Source organism: Stegastes partitus, unplaced genomic scaffold (assembly GCF_000690725.1).
Source record: "Stegastes partitus isolate 25-593 unplaced genomic scaffold, Stegastes_partitus-1.0.2 Scaffold69, whole genome shotgun sequence".
Lineage (NCBI taxonomy): Eukaryota > Metazoa > Chordata > Actinopteri > Pomacentridae > Stegastes > Stegastes partitus.
This window is the reverse complement of record NW_007577800.1, coordinates 210,871-223,965: the sequence shown is the minus strand read 5'-3', so window position 1 is coordinate 223,965 and position 13,095 is coordinate 210,871.

The following is a 13,095-nucleotide window of genomic DNA, read 5'->3' as shown; positions in this document are numbered from 1 at the left end:
ATAGTCACAGTCTGACAACATGACAACGACTAATTGCACTGTGTTTCCGCACGGATGGACTTGTACATTAACATAGATTTTATAGCTCATCAACACGATGACACAAAGTGGTAGGTAGGGACTGGCTGCTATGGCAACAAGTATCATGAACAGGAAAATGAGGGGCTAATCACACACACTGAAATTTCCAAGTCAAAGTTTTGTTATGGCAACATGTCAACTGGGAAGGTCTTCATCAGACAAGGAAGTTGAACCTTAAAAGCTTGCCAGACAAAGACCTTGAGGATCATAATGTTGCACTGATAAAAACTTGGAAGCTTAAAAATTTCCATGTAGGGACAGTCTCTCTTTTCTGTTCTAGCTGCTGTTTGTCCTGCGCCTGTGCCCAACTGAAGTCGGATGTGCACACTATTCACCTTATTGCTTTGTCAAGTATTGTACAGCCAAGTGCATGCCAGTTTAAAGCTGTGGAAAGTTCTTCCCTGTGCACAGGAAATTGCACTTCACGTTGTGTAATTTACTTGTTTTCCTGACAGACCTCGGAGATCAGAATTACAAATTGTGGTCAAATTGCAGCTTTTTAGGAGCCATATCAAAGAGATATCAAAAGCAAAGCCCAATCATGCAAATGATAGCACACTGTATTCATCTCAAACACAAATCCCTGGCAGTTCAAGCCATCTGTGAAATTAGACGTTAATCATGGATGATTACCTCAAAAAAAGTGAGCAAGAGCTGTTCAGTCCACTTGTATATCCTATATTAGTTTACAACTTTAATGTGTTATTGATTTGCAGTGGTGAAAGCCTAACCTCCCTTGTAGCATAATAATGAGGAAGAGGCTACAGCAAGAAGACCATTTATCTGCGTCAACATAGCACAAAGAGAAATTACACATCTCTCCCCTCCTTATGGTTTAGTCTAGGACTCAGGCCATTTCAGAGCCCATTTCATAGGTTGTCTTGAAATCCACCCAGATGTACAGTGACCTAAAGGGCTTTGTAGGACTGTGTGAATGAATGGCTGCCAACTGCCTGAGTCAATGCACCAGCTTTAGTTTACCTTGGAAGAAAACGATCAATATGCCATCTCATTTGTACTTTGCGTGCCACTGAGTAGTACATGAGGAGAAGACTGAGGAGACAACAGAAAAACAAACTTTGTTATTAACCAAAGAAAAGTTCCAGTTTCACAGATCGGACACACAAACGGACAAAGAGCCCAATTAATTTCAATTAATTGTTTTTTTGGCATTGGTCCTTTATTGGATGCTGAAGCGATAGAGATGAGGAATGTGGGGAAAGTGAGCAGGGGAACAATATGCAGCAAGAGCCTGCTGGCTGGAGTCAAACTAGGAACTCAGCTGCTGAGGGGTTTCTCACACATGTGGTATGCTACTTAACAACTCTCCACTGGGTCGCGCCCTAAAGACTTCAATTAGGGACTTTCAAGCAGATTAAAAACCGTGGTATGACGTTCTTCAAAGTGAAAGACTAGTTTTGTTTAAAAAAAAATTACAAAAACTCTTTACCATCAGTCATTAGTATGTATTTTACTACATTCAGCAACTATCAAGATAGATACCATTATTCTAAATATAATAGAATTAGGGATGTAAATTTAAATAACTTCCTTAACCGATAAACAGCCATGTTCAATAATTGATTAATCATTAAAATGAATGAAACACAGTGGAGTTTTTTTTTGTTGCTGGTTTTTTTTTCATACGCAAATAGACATTTTTAACCAGAGACACTTTGTGTTCGTAGCTACATCAGATGACTACAATTTTAAATTTTCAGGAAAGGAAAAAGTAAACTCCACAACAATATTTAATAATTACTTCATCAAAACAAATATTCAACAATTGGTTTAACTAAAACCTGAAAAAATTTCTTCATGTGACAAGTTCTTCCTGCACCCAACACAGGGCTGCAAGAATGTTGCCCAGGGCAAGTTCACATGTACAGGGGCGCTGGCCAGAAGCCATTGACAGAAGTCTCTGTCCCGATGCCAACTGAAACTGAACAATGCTCTTGGCCACATAAACAGCGAAAACCACGTCAACCTTCCACAACAATCAAAATTCAAGAACAGCACAATTGAAATGATAATCACAAAACTATTCATTTAACAGTTTGGATTTTAATAACATTATTCCTACGACTGTTTGCATTTGCAAAGGCAGAAACGCCCATAGTCCAAGCGACCACCTATCCGAGTCACTACAGTATTAAACACAGCAAACGAGCTGCAGTTTTCCATCTTGTTAAACAGCAACAGGTACTACAGCTAATCTGTCGCTTGTCTTCTGTCTTATCGTATATTTTTAAATAACTTAAATCATTCAGCAACTAATCGATAAACAATTAATTATTAACATCCCTAATTAAAATGCAATCAACTCAATAGGTTATCTAGACAGTAGGGTGGCAATTAATGGACAGTTGAATCTTGGTTTGAATATTTAAACAAATAATCAAAGGTAGAGTTATTCATGTTTTGATGGTCCAATGGCTAGTACATCACTGTGGCCAAATGTCTTTTCATGAAGTGGGGGCTAGTGAGGAACTGCAAGGGTCAGCCAGGGCCACCCACTGACTGATGGCAGCATTAAGGCATGCTATAGTTTCCGTTATAACTTACCAAGAACTGGGTACTAAGTGATTGCATGATGAGCTTTCAATCGATTATGTCAATATCCAACCGAGCTGCCCTAATTTTTACAATTTAAAAACCATCTTCCCCAATGCTTAGGGTCCAGCGTAGGGTCAACTTAGGCAGGTTGGTGAGCTTGTAATACACAGGCAGAAACCCTGGTTATTATTTTTGGTTCATCCTGTGTTCCTTTGATTCTCTTGTGCTGAGATTAGCAGGAAACCTGTGTGTCGAATGTCCCCAGACTGTGAGAAGGTGGTCCATGCTTTTACACAATTACATCAGGTAGTGACTCATGTCGGGTATTGACACACTTCACTCTCGTAAGCGGTAATGCCTTAATGTCAGACCATTCCAAATCAACGTGAAAAGCAATAACCACCATGACCTCACCAGATAAATTAGTTGGTAACGAATTAGGTCATTGATCTTAGTCAAATAATTGATTATTTGTTGCAGTCCTACTAGACAGAGCCCTATCTTTTAAAACATCAAAATGATAGAGTGGTGTGTCACGCTTGTCAAAAGGTTAAGTGTGACTCGTGTTGACACTGGCATGCTGCAAGCACATTACCCAGACGGCCAATATTTTCATTTATTAAATGGCTGAAACTGACTGAATTTGCCATCAACAGCTGTCATAGCTTATAAAATCAACAGTTGCAGAATCATTCTTTCACCCAATTTAACTTGTGAAGACCCTTACAGTTACAGCTTTAAAATCCTGGCTCTTGCAACTTAAGAATGACTACAAACATCATAATCCAAACTTTGATTTAAAAGTACGAATATCACCCCAAGTTGGCTTGCTATGTGTTTATAACTATCTGTATACCAACAGAGAATGAGAGAGTCTGTGGCACTACTTTGCTTGCTGTGTAGAGAAGGAACACTTAAATATGGTGTGTCCATCTGAGTTTTCATTTTGCTATTGACCACAGGTAGGTCAGAAAATTCCTGCAAGTGCTTTATCTATGGCAGCCTGCTTTGCACATATTCTCCTTCTCATCTATCACTGTCCCAACACTTGACAAGTAGTGCAGTGGATATGGATCATTTTAGACAGACAGATGAACCACTCCCAGAGGCACACTGTGCACACAGACAGGCACACTGTAGTAAGAAAAATGTGAAAAGAGATAAGCCCAAGAGGAAGCGCATACATATACCGTAGGCCATGACCTGTTACTATGCTGTGCTGCGATGCACCTGGACCCAAAAGATGTTACAAGACAAAAGCAGTCAATTTTGGCAAAAACTATGTGTACAATCTGTTTAGCTCTTATCTTTAAGCATCTGTGATTTTAGAATTGGCCTTATCACTCGCTTTCCTTCTGTAACATTTTGAAAAATGAATCTGAAAGCAGGATTTGTCTTAGGTGTATCTCAAGATTGTCAAATGTAATGTGCAAATGCCCCCTTAAGTGCAGCAGCATCCGGGTAAATGGCACGTCTTGCCTTGCACTATCGTTAGTTGCTGCGTGCATGCTTCAAAGGCTAAAGGATGGATGTGTGGTAGCTGGTTAACCTTCACAACTTTAGAGAGTTGGGCTCCCATGTCCAATCCATCAATTGATCAAGAACGCAATGAGACCATGAATCTTACTTCACTTTTCTTGTCAGCACATTGCAAATGGCCCATGCAGATGTAATATCATGTTTGCTCAGCCTGGCACTTATTCAAAACAGAGCCAGAGAATTCTCTTTAGCTTTCCACGTCTGGAACTTTTTACTCCTGTGACTAGACTTTCAGAGTTTATTTATTTTTATGTCTGACATCCTCACAATCCTCCCATTCGATGGATGCAGAAAAACATATTAACAGATAGACTGGGTCATGATTGACGGCTATTTACTTTTTAAAATTGTGCAGAAATGTGTGCTTAAAATGTAATTCTGAAAATACACTCCATGGCCACTTTATACAGTACATCTTTACAATGTAAGTCCAGCACAATAAATTGTCTTAAAATGTTCTTGGATGTGTTTAACTATGTTTTCTACTAATGACGTAGTTGGTACATGGTGCCTCATCATATTAAATGTGTTTTGAATAGGACAATTTAGAATCATCAATTCACCTCAACATGTTTTTTGACTGTAAGAGGAAGCCTGAGAACCTGGAGAGAACCCACGGCTTTGGCGACCTTCTTGCTGCGAGGCAACAGTGCTAACCACTGATCCACCATGCAGCCCCCACTGCAAACTAGTACCTCAGTAATAAACATACAATTAAATAAATACCTCTGTCACAGTGTCTATAAAAATAAATATATTCAGAGCTGTCCTACTGTATTGCATTAACTCAGGTATATCAAAAGTGACCACTGAGTATATATTGCACATATTTTGAAAATGTGTTTAAAGTAGTCTTATCTAAGGACATGGGAGAAAACTAGAACGAAAACAACAAAGTTGCTATTATTTACAAGTTCAGATAGTTCTATGGAGCAATAATAATTCTGGGCTACTGCACAATACAGGCTTAAATCACAATCTGTTTCATTTTAATTTTTTCATTATCATGGTGATTCCTGTTTTGCTACAACAAACTGCCCAACACAGCAGTTCACAGCATGTTGGCCGACAATTTAAAGTTTCTTTGCTCTTTTTCTGCCTCCTCAGTTTAAAAGTCCATCACATACAGCACACTACAGTACTTGCTTGCAGAATGTAACCCTATACGACCTAACTTTGATCCCTGCAAAGGTAGCTACAAATTGGGCTTCCCCACAGCGTTTTAGCAGCAAGATTTCTCTGTGTTTTATTTTTGCACAACACAGCCAGCAGTTTTGTTGCTACATTGAACTCTATTCTGCTTTGTCTGAACATGAATCTGTTTGACTGAAACTAAATCGATTTCGACTTTCTAGGTTTTGTATTACCTTAACTAAATCAATACTGACCTACAAGGGCTTGGATGACAAAATAATGTCACCACATTCATCTCAGTCAAAACACTGTGCACAAAGAAAATGTCAGAGCTTTAACAATATGCTTCACTGTGGGTCTGAATCTATGGTTGATAAAGTTACATAATTGGAAAGCTTGTTGTGCTGCTGTCTTGTCTTAGGTGACTACTATTATAAGTAATAGTAGCATCTAAAATTAAAGCTTTAAAGGCTTCAGCTAATTAAATTTAGGAATAACTAAACCTCTTAGCATAAATGTACATTCAGGTCAGCTTTGGATGCAAGTTGAGCCAGCTTTGTTCTGTCACAGAGCTACTACATCATCAATTACATTCTGTCTTTAAGTTCACTTACAGAAAAAGCCAAACAAATGTCTATAACTTCCATTATTGTTTATGTTGGACGTAATGTGAACTGTATTTTACTTGGAAATAGTTTATTGCAGGATAAAGCTAGTCTTGCTCCAGACCTCTGAATTGCTGCCCACATCTGAGATTTTTTTTTTTTTTAGTAGTTTAAAATTGTGTACTTATTGATGTCTGTTTCCCTTGTTAAAAGCAAGTGCCTCTGACTTGGAAAAATGAGCTCAGCAAAGCTGTAACAGAGTGTTTTAAGTCAACTTAAATAATTATCAACAATAAAACTGTCATACTTCGATGGTTGTTAAGGATGTTACATGAATTGCTTTGAGAATTTGCTATCACAGATTCTATGTTGACTGTCAAACGAAAAGCAGAATACACTCCTTATACCTAATGTCAGACTGAATGATAAAGTAAGACAAAATGGAAATTCAATCTCATTATCAGGTGAGGTAAAGTTCAACTTAAAAATGGCAAGGATGAAAGTGAAAACAGGGAAGGATTTCCACAGAAAGTAACATTAGGTAAAAGCGAGTGTGCACATACAAGTAAAGTACTTCCCCCCCACTTTAATAAACATCTGTGGATCGATGCCAGCCTACACTTCACTGCAGTCCTTCAGGCATGTGCCCTGAACACTCAACCTTGAGTACTGTCCTGTAATGTATAGTATTGGTGGAAATGAGGAAGGTGGAGAAGCATACTTGAGTGCCATTAGGATGCTGTGTTTATCATGTGAAGGACACTGTTAGTGTAACCTTGAGTGAACAACTTCACCAGCTATACTAGCACAATGAATATGCTAAGCATGACCTTTGATAGCTAGGATGAAAAGAGGAAGCTCAGCAGACAGACAAAAATCACCTCAGCTTTTTAAAAAAAAATCCATATTCAATGCATACCGAATTTGTGTGTGAGCATTCAGTTATAAGTGTAAGCAAGCGGCAGTGATGGCTGGCTAAATGAAGTAGGGCAGATGCAGAGCACGACAGCGCTGTTCCTTCCCACTTGCAGGAAAAGAGACTTTGTTAAGGACTAATGATTGTCACTCTGTCCCTCACTGTGAGGCAGAGAGTGGCTGATGATAATTAACCTTCAACACAATCAGCCAAGACCTCAGAAGCAAAGTCACACAAACCCTGTGAGTCAGGCCATGCATTCACTAATGTAACACACCTGTAAATTAAAGAAAATGTGATACCAACACCTCTCTGGTAGTCGTGACAAAAAAAAGCACAAAGCTAAAATGAAAGCAATGCTGTTGCAATCGGAAAAAAAATATTACAGGCACAGGCTATACTGAGTGGAGATGGGCTGTACATAAGCCAGGAGCAACCACAGGAGAAAAAAAAATATTCTAAGGCTGTGGCTTAAAGAGACAAGATAGTGCAGAACATTGTCCTATTATTCAGGGTGATGCAAGTGCACAAAACAATACTTTTTCCACATTTTGATTAGAATGTGCTCATGTTTAATACAACTAGCACTTGTTGTAGCTTTTTCAGCAACAGACTAAATTTTCTGACCATGTAGCCATAGTTAACTCAGTTCACCTTACTGAAATGTTTAACTTATTCTTGTGCAATCGAGATATATTTTGTTTAGTAAGGCTTATAATAGATGTTTCACTGAAGAAAGTAAATGAAAGCTGCCTTGCATTTAAAAAGCAGGCAGTTTAGCCAGGCAGCCAGCAAAAGACAACAATCTAGTGGATTCAAACAGTCCATATTGACTCTGTCTGACCAGTGTGTGGAAGCAGAAATACTGGAGGAATAGAAACATCCCAAGAGGAAACACAGGTTGTCAATTCAAATGCAGAAATGAGAATTACGCATCTTGCAACAGATGTCAAATTTGCTGAATACTTCGGACCCCTCACCCATCCAATCTAACAAAACCGTGATTCAGATGTGTGAATCTGAATCACAGTTTAATAAATAGCAGGCTCCTGTTTCTGCAAATTAGGTGTTCACCCTTTTTTTTTCAAGTGCCGCTTCCTTAATTATCATTATTTGTTTTGCTAGTAATCATGCAACCTTCAACAAACTGTAGCAGAAGAGGGCACATCAATTACCATAATCATAAATATTCATCGTTATAAAATGTTGTACACCATCTTAAATTTGAACTTCCTACAAGTGTTTGGCAAAATCTATATCAAGGCTAACGAAGGCATATTTTTAATGATTGGTGTCCATATTAAGTATAACAGAAAGTGTACAGGGTATGTACATTGATTCACTTCCAGACATTTGTTTATTCTAGTCAAGAGTTCAGTGCATCGCAGTCTGTGAGCCAAACTTGGCCCATGGCCCAATGTAAATGTTGTGTATATTACAGGGACTATGCACCTAAGATAGATAATGTGTGGGCTATTTCTAAGTGCAATATAAATACTAAGCCTCAACCAACAACATGAAAACCTTAAGGTCAACGCCACTGCACTGCCACTGCAACAACCGACCAGTGTAGGTTCCAAATGTACTGAAAAACTGACCTTCAGTTGAACCTAATTGCTAACCACCACTCAAGGTACACCAGCTGTCAACACTGCCCCACTGTGCTCTGTTAAAACAGTGGAACGGTTTTGTAAGGCACTGCATTGCAAACAAGTGAACTCTGGAGCTCACAAACAAATAAATAGCAGCCAGTGACTGAAGTGAGCAGCAGCACTCCACCCATCTCTGAAATGGGACCATGAAACACAGCCGTGAAATTTACAAACAGGCACAGGAATTGAATTTGACCAAATAAAATTGTGTAATCTACCAGCATTTGCACCTCCACCTTGTGTAGCACAAAAACAGAGCCATAAAGTCTTTCTAGCGTCGCTAAAAATAGAAATCTAGCATTTGTGTGAGAATCCAAAAGAGGAATCCCCATGGTCTGAACATCTGTGACAGAGACTTTACCTGCAGGCCACTCCTCTGCAGCTGGACTGGGACCTGGACTAGTCCTGTCTGTCGAGTCATGGTGCAGAATTGGGTTGCGTGTACCTGAGCTGAACTGCTTCTCCTTCATCTCTTTTACTGTACTCTAATAAAAGCAAATTAAACATTTCTGTGAATCTGTCCTAGATGGAAGGCTTCTTAAAAGTAACTTAAAATGCAAGAAAACTGAGGGCATTACCTGTCTGTACCAAGTTGATTTAATTTGACTTTTTTACCACATAGGGCTTTCAATAGAGAACAATAAGGTGTTATTCCTTATGGTCTGACTATGGCAATAGTAGCAATATTTCAATTTTATTTCTTATTGTCTTTTGATTGATAGGTTTGTGTGGTCATTTTTCAAATTCATGTTTTCCAAATGAGTGATTGCAAGCAAACTGTAGTTATGTAAGATTTTATCTGACATACAAACAGTGAAACACAGGTTGCTGTGTTACATTATTAATCTGACTTATAAGAACTGATTTCACTGAGAAAAGTTGCTCCTATTTCTCTTTTTCTTGTTTGTTTTGACTACTGAAAAGACACTTCTTAGAGTAAACAATAACATTTTACTATGACTCATTATAAATAAGTTCATTTACAAGCCCGTTATTTATCTAACATTAGCTAGAATTACTCAGTATTTTGGTTTCACAGTGAATGGTATTCAGGTGAGAAAACTCATTATGTGGCTTGGCTTGCTAATGTTAGCTTTGACGGCTAATGTTTGTGTAACGGCTATTTCCCGGTAAACTAGCGTGCATCAGTGCTGTTAACGGTCAACGCCGCGAGCAAGAGCGCCACATGTTTTTGGTTTAAAGTGATACAAAAGTCCCGCAAAGTCTTCAAACTTTGACAGGTATCGTCGGAACAGTGGAATTCTTTAAAGTAAGTGCTGTTAAATGTTAGTAAACTTACCTTTGAGAGAAACACAGCTCATGTTAGCTCGGCAGCAGGTGCAGCTAATTTTAGTGTGTAAAATGGAAGAATTAATGGACATTTAGAGCTACTAAATTAACATTTCTAACCAGCAGAGCCTTCAGCATGAAGGTAAGGAAGGAAAATACCAATAGTAGACTACACAGACTACACTTTGGTTAAAAAAATAAACAAGCATAAACCTTAAAACCAACATAAATGACTTTAGTTCACTTCGGCTGTCCTCTCATTTCACTTTAGACTGGTGGCTGCGCTGACTTTTATGATGTGTTCAATGAACCTCGGAAAATATAATTTCCCAAATGTACCCACTGATTATGGGCTTAGGTTTCATTTGAATATGGTGGATTCGAGTAAAAATGTTTATGCACCAAGTTCTGCTTTTTCTGCAACATTTTATGCTGGAACTATCTTTATTTATGTTAAGGGGAACACAAAATTTGCGCAGCAGGTGAAAATTCTAAATATAATGGAATATGTATGTATATAATTAGATTTTCCACAATGGTGGTTGTGTGGACCCATAATTTATATTTTTGTGAGTAAAAAAAAAAAAAAAGAACCAGTGCTGAAGAAAAATAAATAAATAAAAAATTCATCCCCATGTGAGGCATTGCTTTTTATTTGTTTTTGTTTGTTTTATTCTATTAACTGGACAATGCTCCTCCTGAATCTGCCCAGCTTTAGTCACATTGCAAACTCAAACAGTAAATTATACCACAAACCTCAGCACAATCTATTCATTCTCTGCCCCGGTAATTCACATGACATCAGTGGTCTTGATTAATTTCATAATGGACTCTCATGCATGTTAAGTGAATTCTTGACCTTTTTAAAAATTATCTTAACTCCAGATGAATTTCTTGAGCTTTCAACCCAATTTACGGCGGCCTCCATCAGTAAAAGGCGTTTGGTCCGTTGTCATGGAGCTGTAATCTCAGTTGTCATCTCACAATATTTATGTTTTAACTATGCTATTTGGCAGTGCAGGCGTGTGATTTGTGTGAATGCTTGCCCAAAATTACTAAATTATTCTTAATTTAATCATCCTAATGACTAATTCCCCCACGCTGGTTGTTCTGGCTTCCAGATCTCTCTCTGTTTTGGAACAAAATGTCTGCTAGAACTGGACTTGCAGGACAATAAATACTTGATATTCACCCAGTTCATAATTGCATACAGACTATCCAATATTATCACTATTCCCAATTACTGAGCTGTCAAACTTAAAGTGTTCCTTTGAGGCATCAGCTGTAGCACTTGGCATCGCGCACTGTGCGAACTCGAATTGCCAAGCTGCAGATAAACTTTTGAACGTGCAATTGATTCCATAGAGCAAATATCTGACTTATAACGAGAGAGAGAGAAAGCCAGCAAAGCAGTTTGTGTTTATGGATGCAGCATTTATGCATTTTGAGAGCAACACAAAGCACTTGAGTTTGCAGAAATGTAAGCGTCTGCTGGCACCAGTGTGGCACTAACAGGTGGTTACCATGTGGCTGCCAATAAAGTTCTCAGTAACTAAAAAATGGATGATAAGCAAAGCAGAAATTATGTTTTTCAACATTAGACAAATATGTCTGAGCTAATTCTTATCATATTCTAAATATGTATAGAGAAAAAGAAGAAAAAACCTCACTTTTAGTCACATTTAGTGTCATACTGACAAGACAAGAACACACAAACCAATAAGTGAAGCACCTATAAACATATCTGCCATACTTGTAGTAATTCATTGTCTCTGCAGGAAGGAGCCCACATTCTATTTATCGCTGCACATCATATTAACTATATGAGACAATAATAAGAACAGTAGTGTGCCAGCATGCTATAAATAACAACATCCAGATCTGTGGATGGCACAGCTAAAAACAGAGCCAAAATGAACCACAAGGTGGAGCCAAAAATGAGCCCATGTGCACCTTCTCTCTCTAAATCTCATCACAACATCTCGTACCGCTTTGCTTCCATGTAATAAAATAAAAATGTAACGCGTAAAAGTCCACACTCCGAGTCCACTGGGGGCTGTTAAATCAGCACGTTGCCCCAAGCAGCTATCGATCAACCACCTCTAATGAATTTGCACTTGATCTATATCACTCCACTTAAAGTGAATACTTTATCTGTGCGAGCCCTTCCTATCATCCGTCACGACGGGGAGGAAAACGTCCTCGGCTTCTGCCTCCCACCAACTCATGATTTGTGAGCCCTCACTGAGACGCTGCTCTCCAGTCGGAGCTGCACAGGGACAGTTTGCGTTCAGCATGCAACAATTAGGCAAGAGTTTAGTAGCTGGCACACACAAAAAAATCTGCAACTTCCAAGTATTCTGAGTCAGAAGCAGGCAGGTTAAAACATGGTTTCATTAGTGACCCTATTATGGATAATCAATGTCTCAACTTCTCCTGCGTAAAGACAGATTGCTTGACGCAGCTTGTGTCTTTTTATCCTCGCTGTGCTGCATGTGATTCTCTTCCTACTATTTTCGATTTCACAGATGCCTTACCTGCGCTGCCTCTTTCTTGTCTCGGCTTTAAAAAATTAAAAAAAAATTTAAAAAAAATCTCAGTTACTTTGGCACAGCTTCTCTCCGCAGAAACGGGAGGATTTGCAAGAAAAGCGTAATTGCAGAGTAACTCAATTTCCACCACCTCCTCCTCCTCCTCCTCCTCCTCCTCCCCCCTCTCTCTCGCTCTCTCTCTCGTATAGTTCTCTGGATCTTGTTCCGCGCCTTCCTCCACCGCCGACACTCTCTGGACAGATAGATGGGCAGATAATAAAATAAAAATAAAATAGAATGCGTTACCGATAAGCTCAACAGCAGTCCGGTTGAATCTGATCTTTAAGCTGACCCGATCATCTCCAGCTGTACGGGGTAAATAAAAAACATCCACATCCCAAATAGTTGGAAAAAAAAATATCCCTCCTCACTTTATCTCCTCCCGAAGAAAAGCAGTCCTTTTTGTTCTCCCTCTTCCTTCCACCGGTGGAGAGTTTTATCTTTTTGTTTTTTAAATCTCCTCTTAAGTCTGAGCCATTCTAATTGCCTTTTTTTTTTTTGTTAAATCTGAACGGCCTGCTCAACTGGAAGCTGTTTATTCTAACGATGCCGGTGATGCTGCGTATCCCGCATCCCACTTACCACTGAGGCAAGGAGCGCAAAGGGAAGAGAGAGGGGGGAAAAAAGCAGCCAGGCAGTGATCTCGCTTTGTGCGGTGCTCCTCCAAAACAAAACGCACTCTGAAAGCCTCCAAAAAAACCCTCTTCTCTCTCTTTTTTTTTTTTTTTTTT